Here is a 24,448-nt window from a genome sequence, read left to right on the forward strand (position 1 = left end):
AAGAAGAGTGCACAGCAGCTCCAACACAAATCCACTTCACACTCAGGGTAACACATCCTGTCTCTCAAGCTAAAGGCATCCTTCAAAATAAAACTACCACCTCTTCTGCTATGCTTGTAGCATCATGAGATGTGTCTGCTCCCTGCTGGGATAACTGCTCCGTGTGTCTGCCTCTGCCCAGCCACTCTCCCAACCACCTACAGGGCAGCCAGGCTTCACTGGCCTCCTCCAGCTCCCCTGGCCATCACTCACTGGCTGCTGGAGGATTGCAGGCCAGCATGGTGCCATGGCCCTTTGAATTTATGCCTCTGGAACTGGTGAAAAGGCAATTCAAGGACAGACAGATTCCCTGAGCAGACAAACAGCTGTACCTTGGGGGAAGAGTGAGGCAGGTAGAAAGGAGCTTCCTGTTTTCCTTAGTCCCTTTCTCCAGGAGCTCCTACAGAGGCCTTAGGACAATCTCACCTCTGCAAACCATTCCCCTCAGCTGTTTGCATCCAGCCCATGGACAAGGCAGGACTGTCCCCAAGGGAACCAGCAGCACAAAGCCACAGCTCTTTCCTGGTCACTCAATTCAGACGGAAGCAAAGAAGCAGCAGGAAAACACCCAGCGTAAAACACTTTATAAAGACCATCAATTACAAGCCCCCCATTTCAAGCTAAGGGTTTCACTCTGCACAAGTCCCAGAGAGATTACACACCTGCCACCCCACCATAAGCACCCAGTGAAGTCAATAATGAGAGAGCTTGTCCCACCATCCTGTGCCACTCCTGGCACTGGATCTGCTCCATGGAGGGGCACTGAGTGCAGCCAAGGCAGCTTCACTGCCACTCTGTTCTAAACAAGCAGAGCTCTCTGAAGTCATTAACTCATATAAACATTTCACGTCTGTTTAGGGAGCTCCATTCTTACAAGCATCCACACATGAAAAGCAAACACTGAGTGCATTCAAGAAGAGGTAGAATCAAAAGAGGAAAAAGCTTCTGCTATAAATAGTGGAAAATTTCTTGTATTTTGTGCCATGCAATCTTTAAATCCTGTTACCTTCAACATCTGCATCTTCATTTTAAATGCTCTGCTTCCCCATACTGCTGCTGTAATTTTCAGGAAGTCAAAGCAGGCCAGAGCATTTGTGGTCTGCCCAGGGGAGACTTGTCTGGCTAAAAATTTGTGTTCTTTCCCTTGCTTCCTCACCCTTCTCTCCTCTGTTTGCTGTATCTTGATTTTTAGACAATAAGTGAGTCAGGGTCTGTCACCAGCCCTGTCTGTGTACAGCACCAGTGCCATCACCCAGTATGAACCATTAACAATATAAATGCAAAATTCTGCTTGTACAGGGGCTGGCCCAAAGCTCCTTGGAAAGACATCTTTCTCCAATGGCACATGGACCAGAGCCAGCATGAGCAGAAAAGAATGATTTGCAAAGGTGACTATTTGGAGAATATAATCATGCAAAAACCTGATCCTCCATCAGAATGTCTTTGCACTTTCCAACAGACCAAAGTGTGTGCACATGTATATATGTTTTATCAAGTGTTTTTGGCATAGGAAGCATCTTGGTGCCGTGGTGATGGGTGCATCTTGTAAGCCCTTAAACATCATATATAGAGATAAACCTGAAGCCAGTAGGAAAACAATACTGCTGAGCTTACATGATCCAAAGCCACTCTGAAAGGGACAAAAATTTAACTCCCATGGAAAAGATCAAAACAAAAACCCAGATCCATTGTTAAACAGATTAATCAGACTCTTGGAAAGCTTGTGAGGGATTGGGTTCAATCTCTGCAGCTGTTATTAACATAAACCCTGTAAAGCAGTAACAAAAGACCTGCCTAAGTCCCACTCTGCTGTTTACTTTGCAATGAAACTCTGCTCAGGCTCACAGCATTTAACACACACACTCTTCATTAAGGGGACAGGACAAGAGGAAGGAGTTGGCTGAAGTTTATACTGCAGCAAAACAAAACTCTTAATGGCCCTTTCTATAAGGTCTAGCAGTATGGAAGAAAGCAGAGCCCCAGTGCCAGCAACACCTTTCCTGATCCAGCAGAGTCTGGGCACGATGCTGTGCAGGGCTCCAACCCAGGCACAGCAAGAGCCAGTCCTTTCCCAGGGGGATGAAGCCATGTCAGGGACAGAGGGGAGCCAGGGATGAGCATGTGCAAAGTAAGGAAAAGCACATTATCCTAGCTGGAGTGAGCCTGGAGCACCAGCCAGCTCAGGGCTGGGGAGGCCAGGCACAGCCACAGATGGACCTAGGGCAGGAAGGCTCCTGCTCACCAGGGCAGCAAAGGTACAGCCAGGAGAAAGGAGCCTCAGCACATCTCCAGAGGGGCTCCCACAGTTTGGGATGGGATGGGATGGGATGGGATGGGCCCTGGTGTGCCACTGGCTCCCGGGAGAGGCTGCAGGGACGTGCTGCGGCAAAGGGTTAATGACACCCAGAGTGAGAAATCTCCACAGGAGAGCTGACAGGTAAATGGAGCAGGGGAATGACAGCCTGCTGAGAAACAGCCTCCTGCACCCCTCACTGGGCGTCGATCACGCGCTCCCCAAAAATCCCCAAATTAGAATTAAATACGACGCTGCCGCCTCCAGAACAGAAATTATTCATTCCATAAAAAGCATCTTCATGCATCTCTCTTATGACTCTTCCATTTCTCTCCAGGCCCACTCACTCCTCTCCCAAAGAGGAGTCATTTGATAAAGGGATTTTTCTGATTGCAGCATTCTGCAAACTTCTTTTGTGGAAGGGTTAAATGAGCATATTCCTGCAGGGATGGCCAGTGCCAGAGGAAACAGCGACAGCAAGGGAGAGGGGATTCCTCCAATTGCAACTAAGCATGACATCTGCTTTGCTAAAGGCAGAGAGTCCTGCCACCCCTTCCATTGTGATTTTATCATACTGTTTTCCAAGATGTGCAGATTATAACTAAGTAAGTATCTTAACACATACTTCATATGGTTAAGTTAAAGCTAAGCAAATGCTTAATGACATGTATTGCTTCAGGAAGCACTCCTGGATGGGAGCTGTGCTTTGCTCACAACCAGGCTTTGCATGAATCCAAGAGGATTTCCAGGCACAGCTCTGGAACCTGGGCAGGAATAGAGATGTTTGGTGCATGGTCTCACATACAGTAACATCTAACAATGGCTCCAGGAGCACATGGAGCCAGCAGGCTGCTGGAGTGTGCCCTGAGAGCCCAGGGATTCAGAACCTGTTCCATGGCTGGGGCAGGTATGTGGTTTTTTTATGCACTTCTCTATTCCAGCCTGGAGGAGGAACCACTGCTGTAGAAGCAGTGAAGAAGCATTTTAGAAGTCCCTGCTGGCAGCCCAGTGCTTGGGAGCCAAGTTTAAACTCCTGACTGTCATCACTTATCAGACAGAGTCAGACACGTTAACCCCACCTTGCTGCTTCTCCACAAACTGGGGCCAGCAAGTTCTCCTGCTGGGGCTGGAGACTGAGCCATCACCAAGCACCTCCCAGGCCCACATCTCACTCACTTCCCCTGCACCAAGCGCCACACTGTCACCTTCCACTGCTCAAACTCCCACTGTCCAGAAATCCACTGCAGCACTTGCATCTCCTGAAACATTTAACTGGGACAAATGCCATGTTAGACTCTGCAGAAGCACTGCAGAGAGCCACAGCACCGACCAAAAGGTTTCAAGTGGTAATTAATCAGCTACAATAATAAATAATACATATACTTTCAAGTGTTTACTCATTTCCTGAATGTCTCCCATAAATACCCAACCAATAAAGCACACTTTGAACAGTGACACTTGTATCTTTTCCCTTCTGAGCTAACTCTGTGCTATTTACTTAAAATAGAAAATTCTGTAGGAGAAAGATAGGTTGAAAGGTAACAAAATTTTGGAAGTAGCTTGAGCATTCAAATTTACTCTGAACTAAATACAAGTATTTAAACTTTTCTCAGTCCTACCTTATTTTATGGACAAAGTTTACACACTTGTTCTAATCCATTCAGTCAGGCTGCTGGTCTACAGCTCTCTTCAGCAAGTTTAGATGTGATGCTCACTGCTCAGGCTGCACTCCTGCCAGGGCACAGCTGGTCCATGCAGCCTCACAGAAACCAGCACCAAGATAAAATCCTCACCTTGAAAACACAGCCCAAGAAACCTTCACTGAAGTACAGGAGCTTTGCTTTTAATGTAGACAGAGTTTCTACATTGGGCTTTTGAAACAAACAGTTGTGTTAAATAGTAATAATCAAGAAATTAGTGCAGATCTCCCCGCAGAATAAGAAACTGGGGTTGTGAAAAAAGCTGGAATGCTCTCCACAGCCTTTGGCATTTGCCTTAAGTGGCTGGAAAAGGTTAGTGTCATTTGGCTCTTAGCAAGGTTTAAATGAGCTCCAGCCCTTTGTGGAGGGCTGGCCAGTTTGACAGGGCTTAATTTATGATAGTGAGCCCCAGAGCCCTGAAGACACCCCAGGACAGGCAGTCAGGACCAAGAGCAGCTCACCCCCACCATCCTCCCAGGGACACCCCACACTGGCCTCAGTCCCCCCACAGCCCAGGGACACTCAGCCAAAATCACCCATCCCACCAGGGCTGACCAGATTTGTAAGCTACAAATTTATCAGGAAGGTGCAAAAACCCTACCTTTATATTCCAGTGGTACCTAATCCCTGACTTTCCTGGAGAGGTGCTTTTCATTTCCAAAAAGAACCAGGAGTTAATGTTCTTGCCAGGGTAGTTAACCAGAGCAGCAAAGCCTCTTTTCACCGTGCAGGGCCCAGGTGACTGTCTCCAGGGGATTAGCTGTTACCACATTTAGTTCAGTAAAGGGTTTAATCTCAGCTATGTTCACAAAGACTGTGAAGACATTCTCCACTGAATTCCTGGGGAACTGACACCTTGAGCAGCTGCAGGGCTTGGACAACACCCGGGACAGGCATGGAATGGTAACTGGTAGGAATAGGGAGCTTTTTACCCCTCTCCAGCACAAGAAAGGGCAAGAGACAGTTCTTTTTGAGGGATAAAGCCACTATCAGCTGCCAGCCAAGGGATGACAGGAGGGTGAAGGAGCAGGAGGGGTGAGGGAGCCGGGGGCAGGAGAGAGATTTTCAAAGCCCTCCAGGACAGGCACCAAGTCTCTGTGCTGATGGTCACAGCAGCTGCTGTCTGGGACACGTGGTTGCCAAAACCATGAAATGTATTCCAGAGAGCCTCTGAAAAGTCCACAGGGTGAAACAACTGGACTTGTGCCACCAGCTCTAATCTGGAGCTCAGTGAGGCTCTGCTAAGCACTGCGAGCCAGGAGCAGGGCTAAGGGAGGGACTGGTGTCTGCTGTCACCTTGGAGGCTTCAGAGCAGACCACCAGCCAGGCATCCAAGCTCTTCTCAAATCAGTGAGACCTTCCGTCTATGAAGAGGAATCATGTCCTAAAAATCCAGACTTTGTGAACTACTGTTCCCTCTGGCACTGATGAAGCATTTTGATTCCTAACTTGCTGCCTGCTCCAACCTCTTGAGCAATGGCTCAGGTATTCATTAATGCCAAGGACAAACACTGAAGCTTTGCGACTGCTTCTTAAACTCTTCACCAGAAGAGAGGGGAATTCATATTTTCCCTCTTGCTCATCGAGAAAGCAGGCTGGGGTGGGGCTGGAAAGACTTACAAAGCCCTGGGCACACGAAGATAATAAATTCCACTGTGGTGCTGCCTCCCCTGCTCCCCCAGCTCGCAGGGGGCTCTGCTGGCATCTCACACCCCAGCTGGCTGAGCACTCAGTGCCTGCATCGTGCCAACACTGCTGCCTGAACCCTGGAAAGAGCTCTTCTAACTGCAATGTCAAGTGGGTGAACAAAGAAATGTCAGAAAACAGGGCTGGAAGGAGAATGCCTGAAGATATCAGTGAGCGGGACATCACCGGGCACTTAGAAGAATGACAAAGGCAATTTTCACAAATGGAAGGGTGAAATAAAGGAGAAATGAGAATGAAGATTGAAAACAATTTCCTACTGTTTGGCATGCTCTAAAATTAGTGCTGTAATAGATCTCATCAGCCAGCATTTATTTTCCATTCTGAAGACACGAATTCAAATAAGCAGCAAGAGAAGCACTTGCTTAGCTGAACAGCCGACCTCAAACCCAGGCAGCAGCACAAACCAGGCTGCTCAAACCCAGCTGGGTCTTGCTTCTTGGGATTTTCAGAAGTGAAAACTCAGGCTGGAGACCCACATTCCTCAACCACATCACAATCCCACCAGTACAGAGGTGACAGAGCCTCTGGAGCAGGAGGGTCCAGGCTGCCCATGGCAGGTTTGCTGTGTTCATACAACTGTAGGAGAATTCCAAAGTTACACTGCCTGGAAAGAACCTGAGGTTACACACCACGCTTTGGGAAACCCCTGCTGTTAATTGTCCTGATAGCTGTCACTCCTGCTGTCCCCAAGGAACAAGCCCTGCTCACCTGGCTCTGCCAGGTAAATTCCAGAGCCCTAGAGGGGCTGGGGGGGACTTCCTGCAGGGATTCCCCAAAAGCTCCAGCATTTTGCTGTGACCGCCCAAGGGCACAGGGCCAGCTCAAACTCAGTCCCCAGAACTGGCACATGGTCAGCAGAGCCCAGGTGGAAATGCTGGCACACATCTGTACCCCACTTGCTGCTGTGCTGATCTGCCCCTCTTGGGGAGCAGGCCTACAAAGTCTGGCACAAAAAAATGCTACATGGTTTTGAATTCAAAAAAGCAAACAGCAAATCTCTACAGGCCTCATCTTGCTGCTCCCGGAGCCACACTCCCTCCTCCAAGCACGCACATGCATGTAAAGGTGTTTTACACACGGGGGGCTGGGGAGTTCCAGGGACACACAGCAGGGCCTGGGGAGCTCTGGAAAAGCCCCCAGACCCAGGGGGGAGCGGCTATGGAAGCACTGATGTGATGAACCCACTGCTCTTTCAAAGTTTAAGAACAAATCCCTGATGGCAGAGGAGAACTGGCAGCATCACCCAGCTATGAGGTGTCAGAGATATTTCAGGCAGCCATTCCTGAAATATATTCTCATGCAGAAACCCAGAAAAAGTCACCTCCTCACTCCCCCAGCTGCCTCTCTTTGCATTACTGCTAACATGGATGTGACTCACTAGAGCTGGGTTTATATTAAACTCCTGAAACAGATTGTTTGGCTGTTATGTAAATCCAGTAAATGTTAAAACACCAGAATAAATCAGTCAGGCAGTTACCACTGCCAGCTCTCCAGAGACATCCAAGGGACTGATTTTTTTTAAAAGGTAGAGGTGGTAAGAGATGAGGGGGAAACAATAACAACAACAATAGCAATAGCAAAAACAACAATAATAAAGTATCACCACAGACATTAATTAATTAATAATAATAATAATAATAATAATAATAATAATAATAGTATCACCACAGCCTTTCAGCACTTTCCAGGGAGAGCTGTGCCAGTGGCTGCAGTTTCCCCACCACTGCTGAAACCAGTGTCCTGCCCAGCCATGTACAGGCAAATGCCCCAACTGCTGTGCACAGCTTATGCAGCATCACCTGCACAGGACACAAACTCTGTGGCAGCAGAAGTGCTTTCTTACCATGCTGAAACAGCAATGTGACCTCAGGGGAGGTCAATATGTATGACAGCACTGATGCTGGGGTTAGGACTTCAGCATATCATGCTTTAAAATAAAATAAGCCCCAAACAAGGCATGAACATTGCTCTTCCCATCCTGTCACTGGGAAAGAGGTTCTTCTTTAGGAGTTGCCTCTCTCCCATGGTGCAGAGGGCATTTGTCACTCAGAGAACAGCCTCCTGCTCACAGTGACACCAGCAAGCCAGCACAGGAACAGATTTTAAAATTTGCAAACACAAGTGTTTTTATCCGAAACCTGACTCCAGGTTTATAAACAGTCTATGGGCCAAAGGATTAGTCAGAAAAATTATCTGGCAAATAATCTGCAAGAATAAGCAAAACCAGAGCATATCACCATCTGCTCATGGGTAACTCCTAAGGCAGAAATGAGGAGCCTTCAAATTAAAGACTTAACTTTGTATGTGATTGTTGATAACCAGGCCATTGCACTCAAAATGCTCCCATAGCTACATTAGCAACCAAAAAAGGAAGCAAGCAAAAATTAGGACCCCAAATCTTAGTTGCACGTTGGCTGAGCTGCCACTTGCATGGGCTACACTGCTCAGAGCAAGCCCCTGCTCAGCTTCAAAAGCAGCTGGAGCCTGTGGATCTCCACAAATGTGAGCCCCTCTGGGATTTCCACACCACTGGGCACATCTGGACAGGTACATCTGGGCAGGAGACAGTGAGCACAAGTTCCATTTCCAGCTGCCCTGGAGATGAGACTGCAGAGCACTGAAATGAAGAGATCTCCAAGCTGTGTGTAATTAAACATAGTCTGGGAAAGTCTCTACTTTTGTTAAACACTGCCTCAAAAGAAAAGGGCTGAGTAATCCACCAATGGGGAAAAACACACTCTTCAGCTACAAGGTGTTATTATTATAGGCTTAATATCAAAATGGCTTGTTCAGCTTATTAGGCAAGAGCAAACACTCCCAACCTTGGCAAGACTGATATTACAGCTCTGTATTTCACACTTACATAAGCACTGCAGGTTTGCATGGAGACGAATCTCCTGTCTGGAGAGGGAAAGCATTGATTTGCACCAGGTTTCCATGGCCCAGTAAAACTGGTCAGACAGACAGAAGAGGAGTTTGTCTGTACTGGGCACCAGCAGGAATGGTGCAGCAAGGTCAGTGAAACCAGTGCTGGGAACAGATCTCTGTGACTGGGGCCAGCAGCAGCAGCACGGGTGGGTGGCTGCAGCAGCTCCACACACGAGGGCACAGCACAGACCATCAGGGGAACACTCCACAGGACACTAAGGACACTGGCCAGCACCACACTAAGGACACTGACCTCACACCTGATTAACCCTGGGCTCCTCCTTCTGCAGAACAGAGGCGATCACTGACATGCAGGGAAAAGGTTTTGGAGCAGAGGGTTGAGCAGAGTTTAAGTTAGTGCTGCTGAGCCTGTGTGACATTCACATTCCCGGAACAGAGAGAGACATAATTCTCTCTCCCAGGATTTTTCCTGGGAAGGCAGTGAGAAGCACAGAGAGAAGAAGAGAAAACAATTCTTATCCCTATTCACTGCTCCTGTTGTTTTGCACATGTGAAATGTGTTATGGAGATTGTTTACCCAAAGTGATTTGTCAGTTTGATTCTGCTGGGGATTGTTTTGTTTCCTTGGCCAGTTGGGTCAAAGCTGTGTCCTGGCTGTGTCAGTCAGGGGTTTTTCTTTAGTATAGTATAGTATAATATAGTATAGTATAGTATAGTATAGTATAGTATAGTATAGTATAGTACAGTATAGTATAGTAAAGTATGTCCTTAGTGTAGTTATAATATAGTATTAGTATAATATAGTATAGTTTTAAAAAAGCAATTGTTCAGCCTTCTGAATCACAGAGTCAGAGTACATTATTCCCTGGCTGGGGGATCCCCTGCTTCCACTATAAGCCTGCCTTGGGGACAGCCCACACCAGCAGCACTGTGGGTTTGGTGATGCATTGCTGCCTCCACACCCACTCATCTGCCTGCAGGTGCAGCCAGCCCCAGGCTGATCCCCCATCTCAAACACTCAAGTTGTTGCAAATAAAAATTGTAAGTATCTGAGATTTTCAAGACACCATGACATGTAAGGCTCTTTTTTGAGTATTTGGTGCAGTACAAGCTTTCACTTCTCAAGTTGAAAAACAAACCCTTTCTCTTTTATTTGTTAATTAAATGTGTTCATTGTATTCAGATCTCATTTTTTTGTGCATAATGTTTTGCCCATCTGTTTGATTAAAAAAGAACCCAACCACCCAGCTTCATTAAGCTAATTGGACGCATTCAGCCTTTGGTTAATATTCTGAAGTAGTTTACAATTATTCTCCCCAGTTATTAAATCTCCTCTGAGAATTTTACTTTCTGTACTAGACTCTTTATTAGCCAGCACTCAAGCTAGACTGCATTTGCCCACTCCTTACCCACATGCAAACATCCCACCAACTCCTTTAATGGTTTGTGATCTGAGACATGGAGATAAATTTGTGTTTAACCTGACACTCTTCAGCTCACCCTGACCTCAAACCATAGCATCTTCCTCCCTCTGGGCAAGAGGGCTCAACACTGCAGGAGAACAATGAAGTATTAAAGAGAGAACTACAAATTCTGTGTCCTATGGAAGCTCCCAGGTGAAATTTTAAAGGGGAAAACAGTCTCAGAAAGGCTCAGGATGGCAGTCCAAAGTGGACCATCCTAGAAGATGAAAAGTGACACCAGCTCCATCAGTGTAGCAATGGCTTGGCCATGTGGCATGATGTGAGTGAGCCAAGTGAGCCAGTGCAGTGAAAGGTTCTAAGCTCTCTTAGGCTCCAGAAGCTGATGGATTGCAGAGTGAGAGACAGGACTGACAGACAAGGATGCACAGCTTGAACTTCACACAGGATCTCATTTCAGAAGGAAAACAGATTAAATAAATTATTTTTTTTTTACAGAAAGCTCCGATTTACATGGTTCTAGTCCTACCCAGCTCTAGCTGACACCAAGACCTTCCATGCTGAGAGGGAGCTGCAAGAGATGAAAGTTTTCCACACGTGCATCATGGAATTGTGACTGCTGTTCCTTCCTGAACCAGCACCAAGTTTGAGATATAGCTCAAGAGCTTCTAGAATACAAGCCAGCAGATCATTTATAGGAAAAGCCACACTGAGTCAAGCCATGAATCCACCCTGCCCTGATTTCTGTCTCTAACAGTGGCCAGCAGTGGATGTTGGGAAGAGTACTGCTGCAGAAACTGAGAGCTTAAAAATAGTCATGCTAATGAGGAAAAGTTTAGAGTTTGGCCTCCTGACAACACCTCCTGGCTTCAAGCAGTCACTCAGGGAGCCCTGACAGAACATCTCTGAATTTGTCTACAACCCATCTGAAGCTGTTCTCTCAGTCTCCACAGCACTGTAGGCAATTGAGCTCTGCAGCATGACAAGCACTGCTCAGGAAGCACAATTTGTGCCACACCTGCCAGACAAACAAGGCAGTTCAGGCATCCCCAACAGCAATTGCACAGGGTATCAGAGAGGATAAACCACACACCCCCATGAGCACAGCCCAGGGCCAGCAGGAAGCCAGCACAGGCACTCTGTACAGTGCTACAGGGCCAGGTTAGAAAATAACCTCTTCAGTTTGCTTCTGCAACCCCAGCCCACAAATACAAACCTCTATTGTATGCATTTAAAGAAAACAGCCAGTTTTCATTCTCTTGTTATAAAAGGTGGTTACACTTGCAAGAAATTGCTTGGTAGTAATTTAAGGGATGAAGGAAGAAATTTAGAGGTTGAGGCAGCTGTGATTTGACATGGGCTGACCTGGCACCTGAGGAGAACCTTAATGACATTTCCTTCCAGCCAGCCTGTTCTCCTTGGTTCATACCATAATTAGCTTTCCCTTTCTGACATCCAGGCAGAAAGCCTAGACCACACTTGAAAATTTGGCCACATTATTACAACTTTTCAATAACCTGGCAACAGCATCAATTAATAGAGAGCTCACTGCCCCACTGTGCTTAACGCTTTAAGAAAGGCAGTCTTTGCCTCAAAGAGCTTGGAATCAAAGAAGGCTTTAAAAATAGAGCTTAAATGTTGTAGTTTAACTTGGCAGGCAGGTAAACACCACACAGCTGCTTGCTCACAGATCCCTCTCCAGGAATGGGAGAAAGAACTAAGGAGGAAAAAAAATGTAAAATTTGTGAGTTGAGATAAAAACAGTTTAGTAGGATGTAGAAAGAAAATAATTAATAACAATTTAATTAGAATATACAAAACAAGTGATGCACCATGCAATTGGTCACACCTGCAGACCTGTCAGGCAGCTCTCCCTCCAGTGGATACCACTGCAGGAGAGGTGGGATGATCCCCAGCTTTTATGAAATCTTATTCAGCTAGAGTGAACAGCTCTGCAGCTCTCCAGAGAGGGGAAGGATGAGGGATCAAGCTTCATTCCCAACAAGCTCTGCCTCCCTTCCTGAACACGTGGCCTTCCCCTAGGGACACAGTCAAAATGAAAGGGGAAGCACCAAGAGCTGGGTCTGAGGTCCTGGGAAACATAAAACAAGCTCCTCTTCTTCATCTCCCATCATCAGCAACATTTCTTTAACGTAGCCTTCAAGGGAAATTACAACTGCCAAGGACTAACTCAGACTGTTCCCAAGTGCCACCAGGGAGTAGGTGCACGTGGTCTGAGCTATGCCTGAATCAAGAAATAAGCAGGGCTGGAAAATTAATGTTGTTAGTCAAACTTGAGAGCAGTACTGCCTCTCAGACAGGGCTTACTCCAGATGTGCTCCATGTCCTGCATCCTGGGCTTTGGCTGCTTACTCCTCACACATGTCCCCAGCAGGGACAATGACCTTGTCCATCTGTGAAAGGGTCACAGGTCCCAACAGGAAAAACACAAGGCTGCAGATTTCCAAAGGGACAATCCCAGTGCTTCTGTTCCCTGAATTCTTTTTATTTTTTTAATTTTTTTTCAGGCTGAATCCATCTCATGCCAGACTCCATTCACATTCCTGAATGCCAGTTCAGAGACACAGGTCAGTAGCCATGGGAGGGGATGCCCCATCCCAGAAGGCAGCAGCCTCCCAGGGAAAGCTGTCCCCCATTAACCCAAGGAATGCAGTGAGGTGGTGGCTGGTCCCATCTCCCTCCCACAGTGTGATCCAGGTGATCTGTGCCAAAGCTGGTAACAGCAGCAGCAGCCCCACAGCATTATGTGAATTACAGATTTCCATCCTCCAGTGAAGCCACTAACACCCACAAACACAAAAATCCCTTCAGTGGTTTCTTCTTGGGATCAGCCAATGTACCAGACAGCCTACAGCCAGGAGAAGGATGCACTTGCCTATGAGACCTGCAGCAGAACACAAATACACTACAGAAGGGACATCTACCCTGAAATTTGCTCCGCTCACTCCCAAGCTTCCTTGTTTTCCTTAAGATTATGCCTGCAGCTAAATGAACACACTACAGTAGAAATTTTGCTCTTAATTTGTCCCTTGGGTGTTTTGCTGACCCCACCAAGAACTATATTTAAATGTGCAATTTCCTGGCTAGACTCATTTGCAGTCCCTCCCCCCTGGCTGCCTGTGCACGTCTGGCCCAGAATCCAATTAGCTACTACCACCCTTTAAATCAAAGGAATTACACTCAAACAAGAAAAATAAAATTAAAGATTTTAATTTCATCATTATTATGTGCCTAAATACTTACAATTCCTATGCTTTCTGGGAGGTGGTCTCCAAAGGCTAGAAAATGACAAGTTTCCAAAGCAGACAAAATTGTAGCCAGAACAAATAACTTGACAGGAGACTCTGCCCAGCCCAATCAGCAGAGCATGTTTGGTTTGACACACTGCAGAGCTGGATGTGGGACCTGCCTGGCACCATGGAAGGAGCAGCTGCTTCCCAGCACCTGTGAGAGGTGTGGGGAACCCAAAGGCTTCCAGCCTCTCACACGAAGGAGCAGCTGCATTCCATCTGGTATTAATGCAGGAATCTGCTTTCATCAGCATCAGCACCACCCTCCCCAGTGCCTAGGAGGTGTTCCCATTGCAGCTTCCAAAGTGAAGGAACTGCTTTGCTTCTGAGAGCTTGCTGGTTCTCTTGGTCCTTGACCAGCTTCAGCTGGTGCCAGTGCCATCCAGCAGTGTTCCCAGGTGTACACTGGAGCAAGGCAAGGAGGATGTGGGTTCCCAAGGCCACAGAGCCCAGGGGCACATCAGAGGGGTGTTTTATTCCTTTCCCTGTCGCATCCTTTAAGGCTCCAGGTTTTGCAGGTTAGTTCCCAACTGTGATGCTGTGCTGTTCAGACTTCACAGTGACCTCAGGGGACCTTCAGAGTCCCTTCTGGACAGGCTTTCCCACCCTCTCCAGCTCAGCAGCCTGTGCTCCAGCTCTTGGCTTCCTGCCTGCCTCCAGGATCTGCTCAGCAGATCCCCCCAAATCCTGTGGCTCTGGTGAATCTCTCCAGTGAGGGGATGGGGCTGTGCAGGGCAGCAAGAGCCAGGCACTGCTAGGCTGGAAAACATCAGGAGAGCTGATTGTGTTTGGCTCAAACTTCCCAACTACCAGTACTGCTCAGCCCGGGAGATGCCAGTGCCACAGAGAGGTTCAGAGGAGGTCAAGGACTTTGGAATAGCCAAGCTGCTGCTGGAAATGGTGTTTCTCAATGTCAGCAAATAAGGAGTGGTTGGGATGACTTTGCTTCAAGGTATCAGCTGTCAGGTCCAAACAAGCTTCAGCTCAGTCCATCCCAAAGAGTGCAGCCACCTGTACCTGCTCCAGGAAAGCACAGTGGCTTCTCTCAGGCCCCTCAGGAGCCACACCTGCCACCAACCCAGCTTCCTGCAGAACTAAACAACTCCTTTTGGGACAGCTCAGCCTCCTGGGCATGCAGCAGGAAGGGGCTCAGTGCGAGGCACAGGCTTCTTGCCAAGAGAGCAGAACAACAACTGCAGAGGCACTGAGTGATCCACAGGGGATGACAGTGGAAGGGACAGCTCCAGAGAGGCTGCAGTCAGGACACCTGCATGGTGGGACAGGGATTGCTACAGGAGGGAACACTGCCAAAATAAATGTATTGAAACACAATGATGCCCTTCCTTTTGAGGGGAACAGATAGACCAGGACATGGACAGGGCTGTCAGCCACTTTTGCAGAAAGCCATCAGCTAGGAAAACCAAATTCCCCAGGAGATGAGCAACTCTGAGCCATCTTCCCCTTCTTTTGCAGGCAGCTACACTGACAAATTGCAAAAATACTCTGCAGAGCTCCCTAACCAGTTTGATGGTGAAATGTCAGCACATTTCTAGGTTAATAAAAGCTGGGGCATGGGAGGAGAGAGGAAAGGAAGGAGATTGATTGTCTTAGACAAAGAGATTGGAATGGATTTCACAGCAGGAGAAGGTTTCAGGGCAAGGAAAAATTTATTCATACCTAAAGAGCATGGAATATTAAAGACTCTGGGTTTCATTTCCTCCGCAAGGCCTTAGTGGAATGAGACTCTCAGCACTTTGCAGTAACCACAAAGCATCCTCAATGAATCCAGGTGGTTTTATCCAGCTCACAGCAAAACCTCAAAAATACCTTGGCCCTGCAGCCGTGGCATCAGCAGCAGGCTGGTGCACCCGGGCATGGAGCAAACAAGGGAGAGCAGGGAGAGCCAGGGACCTCCCTAGGGATGAGGGGAGGGGGCTTCCCCTGGAATTCTGGGCAGGCACTGAACCAAAGGCAGCCCAGCAACATGCTGCTTTTGGAGTCAAACAGAAGACATCTCTTTAGGTAACACAGAATGCTCTGTGCACCCCCAGAGCAAATGGCAGTGCCATTTTTTGACTCAGATCTGTGGCACTTCAGACAGCGTTATCACCTGGGCCTGATGCTGCACAGAGAAAATGCTGTCCCTGCTGTGAAGTTTGTGCTCTTAACACAATAAGCAATGAGGCAAGCAGGCAGATGTTTGGATGAGCACAAGGACAGCTGTACTGGATTTGCTCTTTCATTCCTTTGGTGGATGAGAGGATGTGCCACAGAAGAATCAGTTCCCACAGGTGGGACAAGCTCATATTGTCCTCTTAAATCTCTGATAATCATTCTGCATGGAAGACTGATCCAGTGGCATTCAGGTGGAGTACAGACACTTTTCAGCTCCTTGGAAACAGCAAATTCTGAAAATTAACCAAAAATACCAGTTCCATTCTGCATTCAGTCTTAAATCAATCTATCTGGCATTAAGGAATGGACTCCCAGCAATTGCTATGAATAAAGCATGCCTTTTCACCATTCTTCAAGGCAAATTACAAGCAGTGCTCACATCAAACTGCATGAGAAAGGACACAGCACCCTGGAAGAGAAGGCTGATCTCTCTAACCTGGGAGTGCACATCAATAACACAGCTGAGAACACTGAAATTCATGCCCACGACTACCACAGGACAAGCTGAGCCCGAGGACCTTGTTCTGTTCTAACAAATCCCACCCTGCTCACACCCCATACCCCAGCCCTGAGGGGACACATTCCTGTTCCCCCTGCACTCAGCAAGGACTGGCCTAACAACCTACACTTGGACATCTTTCACTTTTCCAGCCCCATCTTTCAGCCTGGGGATGAGGTGCTGACACAGAAGGGCTCAAAGACTCATCTCAGGTCTGTTTTTCACTCTGCCTGCTAGCCTCAGATAGCATTAACCTTTGTCAGTCAAGCTGCCTGACAGCCACAGAAAGGTCAACCCAGATTTCAGCATCAAAGCACCTCATCACTGAGAGGTCAGCAGATGACTTTCCTGTCCTCATACTGCCACTTGAAGTAGGCACACCATTAGCAAGCAGACCCAAACCCTTGGTTCCAGCACAAATAATATCCCAGAACAGCACTACCCAGACAGCATTTCCAAAATCAGGTGTTAGGAAGTGTCAAAATTAAGACTTGACTGATTTAAGTGGTTGGCTTCCACATGTGTACTGTAATAATTTGTCATAGGAACACTGCCCCAGGTCCTCCTGCCTTTCAATTACCTTGATTTCTTTGGCCTAGGGCTACCACTTTTATACCAGTATCCAAACCCAGTTCTCTCTCCTTCCCTCTCAGTTTTCCACACTGACCTGTAAGCACTGAGAAAAGACAGGGAGGAAGCTCTGAAGCAACAGAATACACTTCTCCAAGGCAGCACTCAACTCACTGAGAGGCAAATTCATCCTTTTTATTTCATGCTACCATCAGTCACTGCTCACACACTGCAGGAAGGATGCCTCCTTCGCCAGTGGAGCTGTGGTTCATGCTCACATCACATCCTTGCCAGGCTCCTAATGAGGAGGCAGCTCACACATCTTTCAGCTCCTTGCCACAAACGGTCAAGATTCCATGGGCAGGGATGGAATGAGGGAGAGGGAGGGTCTGGTAGCAGATACCCAGCATGAAGCAACAGCTACACCCCCTCTGCTAGGCAGGGGTCCCTTTGAGCATCCCAAATTCCCTCTGAGAGACCACATTAGAGCAGCAGAGCAGACAAAGGCCACCAGCAGCATCCAGCACATGAGGAGGTGCAGGGGCAGGAGAAAAGCCTGCATGCTGCCAGTACCATGGTAAGTAAGCACAAAGGCAGGAGGTAGTTGAGAGTAACTTTGACAGGGCTGGATTCAACATCAGGACAGCAGGGAAGCTGTGATAATTAGAGCCAGCCTCAGGTAGGTACACACACACACACACTACTCTGCAAAGCTGTGCTGGCTCTTTTTTTACTACTGCTGCCAAATTCTTTCAGCTTTATCTACTGTAGATGTGACAGCCTCCAACTCTGGGCTTCAGAGGGCTGTGCCCATGTTATTTGTATACAGCAAATCCATCCTCAGCACCTCTTTTGGGGGTTTAGGATTCACTTCTGTTCTGTAGAATGGAAATCTGAACTAATGCTGGGAGTGGGAGATGGAAGAAGAGACAGGCACCCACGACAGAGTCTCATGACAGCAAAATAGTCTTGGAGTTAATAAATACACCCTGCAGAAGCAAAGCAAAACAAAGACAAACTATGGAGTGGGTGGTCTGGGCTCTGCTGCACTCACAAGACTGCAAGACAGAATTGTGACCAATCTCTGCAGCAGAGGCACAGCTGAGGAGCAGCAGGAGGACAGCAGCAGCACCTGACTGGGAGCAGGGCTCCAGCACAGCACTGAACTGCCACACAGGCACCACAGTCCAGGTCAGCAGGGTAGGATGATCTCACATCCCTTGGGACCACTGATTCACACTCACCTCCATCCCAAACAGTCACAAATACAACACTAACACATCCTCAGAAAGAGTTATTTAGCCTGGGTTTCCCCAGCACTCAATGCTCTCTCCTCACAAGGTCACGAAATCACAGTGTCACTTGGCTGAGAAAAACAATCAGCACACCCCAAAAATATTCATGGGATGTTGCACAGGAACTGCAGGCTTCAGGGATCTGCTCTCTTCCACCTCAGCACAGAGCTCTGTGCTCAATACAGGAGCCTCTGCTCTGCAGCAAGGACTCCCATCAACACCCCAGCTCTAAAAAGGACAGTCCTCACTTACACTGCTGTGAGTGAGTGCAAACCACTGGAGACAGGGAATTGCAGAAGGCAGTAAAAAAAGTGAGGCCAAGAATTTGGCTCCACTGCCCTCAGGGAAGCAGTTGCCACTGGGCACCCAGGACCAGCAGAAAAGAAAACTGGACTTGCATGGCTTTTCTGCTTGTCGAAGGCAGACACAGAGACTACAGCCCAGGAACAGGAGAAAGGAGAAGCATGTCTGCATCTCAGAAAGACACATATTCAAGTGCTGCTCCAGCACATCACAGCCTTGCTGTTTACACTCACACCAGAATAATTAGAGCAGCCACTGTTAAATAGCTAACAACTTCACCACCAATTCTCTGAACAGTACTGAAGAATTCATCACAACATTTCACAGCCACCACTCTGCAGAAACACCGAAATCACCCCAGACACAAGCAGCCTAAATTAATCCCACAGAGATTCTAGCAAAAAGAACTGCAACTATTTCAGCTGTACTCACCCAAAAGTAACCAGGGCAGCAACCCAAAAGAAACAAGTCCTCAACAAACCACACCTTATGCACAAAGCATGACTCAGCTCACGCACTGAGTGCCATCAAGAAATAAAACACAAGGGTTTATACTTGGCCAGGTTCACTCCCTAAACCAGCAGCTTTGTGGGATATGAAGCTCCCAGCTGCCACGGGACAGCCCTGCCTTTCAGCTGCCAGCCTCAGCCCACAGAGAAGCTGTGTCCTCAGAAGGATTTGGGCTTTCAGGAGAACTTCCCCATCCAGGGACACCAGCACCTGAAAACAACAAAACTTCTGCAGTGTCAGGGACTTGACAATTTCTCCAGTGCCAGGCACTTGTAAGACATAAGACATTTGTACTTCTCCCTCTGTTTATATCCATATCACTTGTGCCAAAACTATAAAATAAAGTGAATATCTAATATATAAAATAGGAATGAATATATAAAATACATAATATAACTGAAGAGTGCAATGAAACATGAAAATCTTTCTAAAAATGTAAACCAGTAGAAGCAACCAACAAATCCAGACTGCAAATTTCTAAGCAAGTTAGAACTGCAAGTTCTGCAGTCCTTGACTGCACCTCAGCATCAATGACACAGTCTATAAAATCTGGTTTTGTGATTAAGGATTCAATCCATAAAGTCACCACCTGTGGCCAAATACACAAGCCTGAGAACCGCCCCTGTTTCTGAAGGGCTGGAACACATGTACTCACACCTCTGCTGCCACCACCACAAATCAACAGCCACCCTCCCACTCATGGATGAAAATCACTGTGGCTCCTTCCCACTACACCATCTTTCACATGAGTATCCTTCTCCAGTTTATCAGTTCTTAAGATCTGTTCTCTTTAGAAGGCTTCAGACACTTTTCTCCAGCCATGTTAAGCTTAACCACTGACTTAATTAAAACAACATGCTTGACCACGTGGCATTTTTTTGTATTATCCACTTACCAGCTGTACCTGACACTTTATCCATCACAAATATCCCTAACCAACCTTCAGACCTGCCTTGATGACTGCATTGTGTCAACAACTGCTTTGCACACTTCAGTCACTTCCACAGCCAACCACACACATTCCTTTTTCAACCACATAATTTTGGTGACTGGGTCACCTTCCTCCACGCTGGATGTTTGCTTCTTAAAGCAAGTGACATCCCATGCCCCTCACTAAAAAAAAAAAAAAAATAGGAAATAAATACTGAAAATCAGAGGACAAAGACATAAGAGGAAGAATTTTCACAAGGGTTACTGAATATGTGGTTGTCCTCAGAGTGGTCTGCTTTGCTACAGTTCAAGACGCTAGCCAAGAACATTTTATCTCATACCAACTCTGTACTTGGCTTGTAGGCTGACAGCTCAGGCCTTGCTTCCATCCCAAAGATGAAGGGGTAACTTGCTTCCTTGCTCTTTCTCAGCAAAGGGATGGCTCAGCTGCAGCAGTGGCAGGGCTGAATAGCAGAAAGCATAAAGCATCTGCCAGAGGCTGTGCAGGAGAAGTCTTCCCCCACCCCAAGTTAGAGATAAAAACCCACCCAAAAATCCTGCCTCACCATCCTTCTTCCCACTCAGGAGAGCTCCTGCTATGGGCTGATGCTGCCCAGAGCTGGGCTCTGCTGCTGACTCCACACAAACCAACTCACCTGCTTGTGTTGCTTCACTCAGCATCCCACAGGGCCCTGGAACCGAGGGACATCTCTCACACAGGCAGAACCTGCCTCCCCCTACACCCAGCATTTGTCAGGGCTTTGAGCAGCTGAACAGACCCATCCACCTGTGCTTTAGGGCACCAAAGGGTATCCTCTCTTCAGGCATCTCCCCAAGGCAGACTAATTGCATATATTGATTTCACATCCTACCAAACTGCCTTCCACAGCTCCAGCACTGACAAAATCCTCACACTGAGCTCTTCACCAACACACAGCCCTTCTCCACTAGCTTGGTGTGCCTGGATTTATCCTCTCTGCCCTTCAGCCAGGCAGATACCTCCTCTGGAAACCAAAGTAAACCTGCTAGAAGCCATCCAGCAACCTCAGCCTTTTCCTGAAGCCTCTTACACAAGAAATTTCTCCTTTCCCTGTCCCTAGGTAGCAACGACCCTATAAAGGCTCTTCTAAGGTCAGCATTGACATTGAAGAGAAGATTTGGCTTTCAGACAGAACTGTTCTTTCCATAGTTCATCAGTGGTACAAATACAGGGTTAAAACATCCTTCAGTAACTTCAGGAAAGAAATATCAGCAAAAAGAGATGCTCCACTCTGCAAGCAGAGCCTTGGCTGAAGCACAGTGACACAGCACAGTGCCACCTCTTCACACCCAGCCAAGGTCTAAAACACAGAAATTTTTGTCGTGACCACTGCCTAAATAGTGCTTCTTGCTCCAGCAAAGAGAGCACTGTGACACCATCCTTCCAGACATCCCCTCTGCTGCAGGCTGAGCACATCCCTCCTGCAGCCACCCCACAAGAGCCCAGGAGGGGAAGGGAAATCCCACAACCCTTTCTCAGCAAAAGAAAAGCTGGGCCTTGAAAGTCTAGCTAGTGCAAGGACAATTAATTGTATCATGCAAAGATATTTAGGGTTTAATGAACACATTAATTAGAGAGCAGAGAGCAGCACAGCACAGGTTTGAAAGCCATGGCAGAAGTACAGCACCTTCTGGCCGTGTAAAGTGAAGGGGAAACTCACTGCTCTGAGACAGTGCCAGGACAGGGGAGGTCCCCTGGCAGCTTCACTCCAGAAGCACCTGGATGGGCACCTCTGCCCACCTCCTCTGAGCCAGGAGCTGTCCCGGCAGCACTCACACATACCCCACTCCAACGCACAACTCTTGGAGAAATAGCTGGAGACAGCTCCAGACAGAAGGAACTTCACACCAGTGAACATAGCTTCCCTGAAGGAAAGAAATCTGTTGGGACCCAGCGGACTGGCACTGTGACTTAAAGCCCAGCCTCCAGACCATATCAACCCATGGCATGCCTGAACTCCTTGCTGGAATGAGAAGAGCCTGGTGCTTATGCTCCTGGTTGCTAAGATCTGACTTTCTCCAGGCAAAAGTCAAGGGAGCAAGCCCAGGAAAACAAATTTATTGCTCTGCCTGGAGTTTAATCCCATTCACAGCAGACACCCCAGGCCAAGCACAGGGCTCACACAGCAAACCATGCACAGGACATGCTGCAGCACAGCCCCAGCACACTGGCTTTGGATCTTCTCTTCAAGCAACTTCGAGATAGCGGCTCTCTGCTCGCCTTATCCACTTTCGAAAGCAACACTTCAAAGCCATCCCGTGTCAAACTCCAGAACAAACTGAAGCTGCCAGAGATGCCTCACAGGGAGGAAGTTAACACATGATGGGAAGATTAATGTGGAATTGCAGACTACTGTAAGCAGAAAAGAACAGCTTCCTAGTAAACAAAACCCTCTCCATTAAGTTACACCTACAACAGAACGGTAATTTTACCTTCATCAGAGCAGCTGAAGAAAGTGGTATCATTGCAGGATCAGCAGTTCTCCTTGTTCACAGCACACAGGCCATCGGGAGCTGCAGTTACCGTCCCTCAGAGCCAAGACAAGCAGAGAGGAAGACAAGCCCCCCTCACGCCGGCCTGGCTGCCAGGTGTGTGCTCCGAGACACGGCCGGGGCAGGACAGCTCAGCCCACGGCACCCACCACGAGAAAACCCAAACGCTGAGGAGCCCAGGCTGATCCCAAGGGCAGCAAGGAGCGTTAGGAAGCCGTGACAAACCTGCACGGAGCTCACCGCACTTCTTACCTCCTTCTCTGCCCCCTCGAGAAAAGGGCGAGAGACGGCTGGCACTGCTCGAACTGCTCAAACCCCAGCTTTCGGAAGGATTTTATTTTTTCCCATTTATTTTTGAGCTCGGTAAAACCATCACCTCCGGGGCTGCAGCTGCCGGGCGCATCCCCGGCCGCGCCGCGGCGGCGGCTCCCGCAGCTCGGGGGATGCGGCGGCCGCCCGTGTCCACCCGCGCCGACCACCGGACCCCACCCGCGTGCCCTCCACCGCCGCCGCGACGCTGCCCGCGGGCTGTCCCCCCAGCGCGGCACTCGTGGCCGGCTGCCGAGGGGCTCGCAGCGCGGGGGGCTCGGTTCGCGGGGGTCGCCCCGTGGCCGGGGCCGCTCACCTGCGCTCGGCGCTCCCGCCGGGTCCCGCTCGCCCGCTCCCGCGCCGCCCATTGGCTGGGGGCGGCCGCGCCTCCCGGGGCGCGCGCGCGTGTGGCCGTGAGGGATATGGGGGGGGGCGGGCAGCGAAGAGTCTCTGGGATTTGGGGCAAAAAGAAAAAAAAAACCAAAAAACAAACAAAAAAAAAAAAAAAAAAACAAAAACAAACAAACCAAAACGCCTTTTTTTTTTTTTTCGGTGGCGTGTGGTGTCCAGCCAGAAGAACATATGGGGTGCGGGCTTTTGGGTGAAAACACAGGGCTTTTTGCTAATCACAGAATCAGTGATGTTGGGAAAGACCTCTGAGGTCGTCGCGTCCAGCCTGTGACAGAACAGAACACTGAGAGCCGCGTCCAGGGAAAATGACTCCCCCATCTCCCTGGGCAGCTCCTTCCAATGCCTAATCAGCCTTTCTGCGAAGAAATTCTCCCTAAATACTCCATAATATGTACGATCAGGGACGGTGGCACTGCCGTGGTGGGAGCGGAGGGCCCGCCGGCCCCGAGCGGAGGGAGGCAGCGTGAGGAGCCCAGGGTCCCGCACATGGCTGTCCCCTCTTCCAGGCTCTGTCTCTAGAGGAGTAACACCCAACCCTGACCACATACACTTGCTCAAATCTTGCAGCAACTTGCAAGTCTTGCACACCAACTAATCCCACTGCTGTTCTTCAAGGAATTCCTACAAGCAGATGCCTTCTTTGGTTTGGCTCATATTTTGGCTTTATTTTTCCCTCCCACTCTCTTTTACCTTCTTCATTCATGGTGGACTGTACCCCTGGGTCGAGGGGTTCCCACTGCACCCAGCAGTGAAGCGTTTGCAGTGGGATTCTTGAAGATGTAGATTTTGTGACAAGTGACTCGTGGCAGGGCTCACTGGGTTCTGCTGTGACTCCAGTCACAGTTAGGGTCCCCGCCAGGAATCTTGGATTTAGCTGGAGAGCTAAATGGATTAAATCCACATCCTGACTCAACCCACTGCAGACTGCTGCTCCTTCCTGCTGTGACAACAAGCAGATAGAAATGCCTGTGCCTGCTTCCAGTGAGTCTCAAATAATCCTCTGCTTTGGAAACAAATTAATTCCTTACCATGGGTTTCATAACTCAAAATAACATATAATAATGCATCTTGTGGTTTACTACCAACTTTTTAATGTTAAATAAGCTTCCCCTGTTGTCACTGTGTTGAGAGAAGTACCAAAATGTAATTAAGAAGCACTATTCATTAAAACAGCAAAGTCATCTTGTAAGCCTGGCAAAGAGCATCATTTTTTTCATTTACTCATTCTGTGGGTATAGTTCTGGTAGCCAGCTATAGCCTGCTGCTATTTGCTATGTTCGTCCAAGTCTGACTTTTCCTGTAGAAATGTGCTTTGTCACCCTGGCTGGTCACAGGCAGCTGAGCAACTCTCTACAGATGAACAGGTTTATTCAGTGCTAATACCCTTTCACTTCCATCTAAAATATTTGTGCATTCTCTTTGCCAATTTTCAGTCAAAACTACTTGGAATTGAAATGTTATGTGCTTCAAATCTTGCCTACTAAAGAGCTGCTACATTCAGTGAAATGATCCCTGTTAGAAAGCTACAAAGGGTTGTGTTTCCAGCTCATCACA

At 48.1% G+C, this 24,448-nt stretch overlaps 1 protein-coding gene across 2 annotated transcripts in view; it reads right to left on the reverse strand.

The window, feature by feature from the left end:
* Positions 1-22,834, reverse strand: part of CAMKK1 (calcium/calmodulin dependent protein kinase kinase 1) — a 90,929-nt gene extending 68,095 nt beyond the window's left edge. The window contains exon 1 of one of the 2 annotated variants that reach the window (XM_041399566.1): positions 22,800-22,834. The gene's annotated coding sequence lies outside the window, so the exon portion shown is untranslated. Of the gene's footprint in view, positions 1-22,114; positions 22,459-22,799 lie in introns of those variants that run through there. The other variant, XM_041399567.1, reaches the window with a different exon arrangement.
* Positions 22,835-24,448: the final 1,614 nt, after the last annotated feature.

This window comes from Onychostruthus taczanowskii, unplaced genomic scaffold (genome assembly GCF_017590055.1).
Source record: "Onychostruthus taczanowskii isolate IOZ18803 unplaced genomic scaffold, ASM1759005v1 scaffold165, whole genome shotgun sequence".
NCBI classification, from domain to species: domain Eukaryota; kingdom Metazoa; phylum Chordata; class Aves; order Passeriformes; family Passeridae; genus Onychostruthus; species Onychostruthus taczanowskii.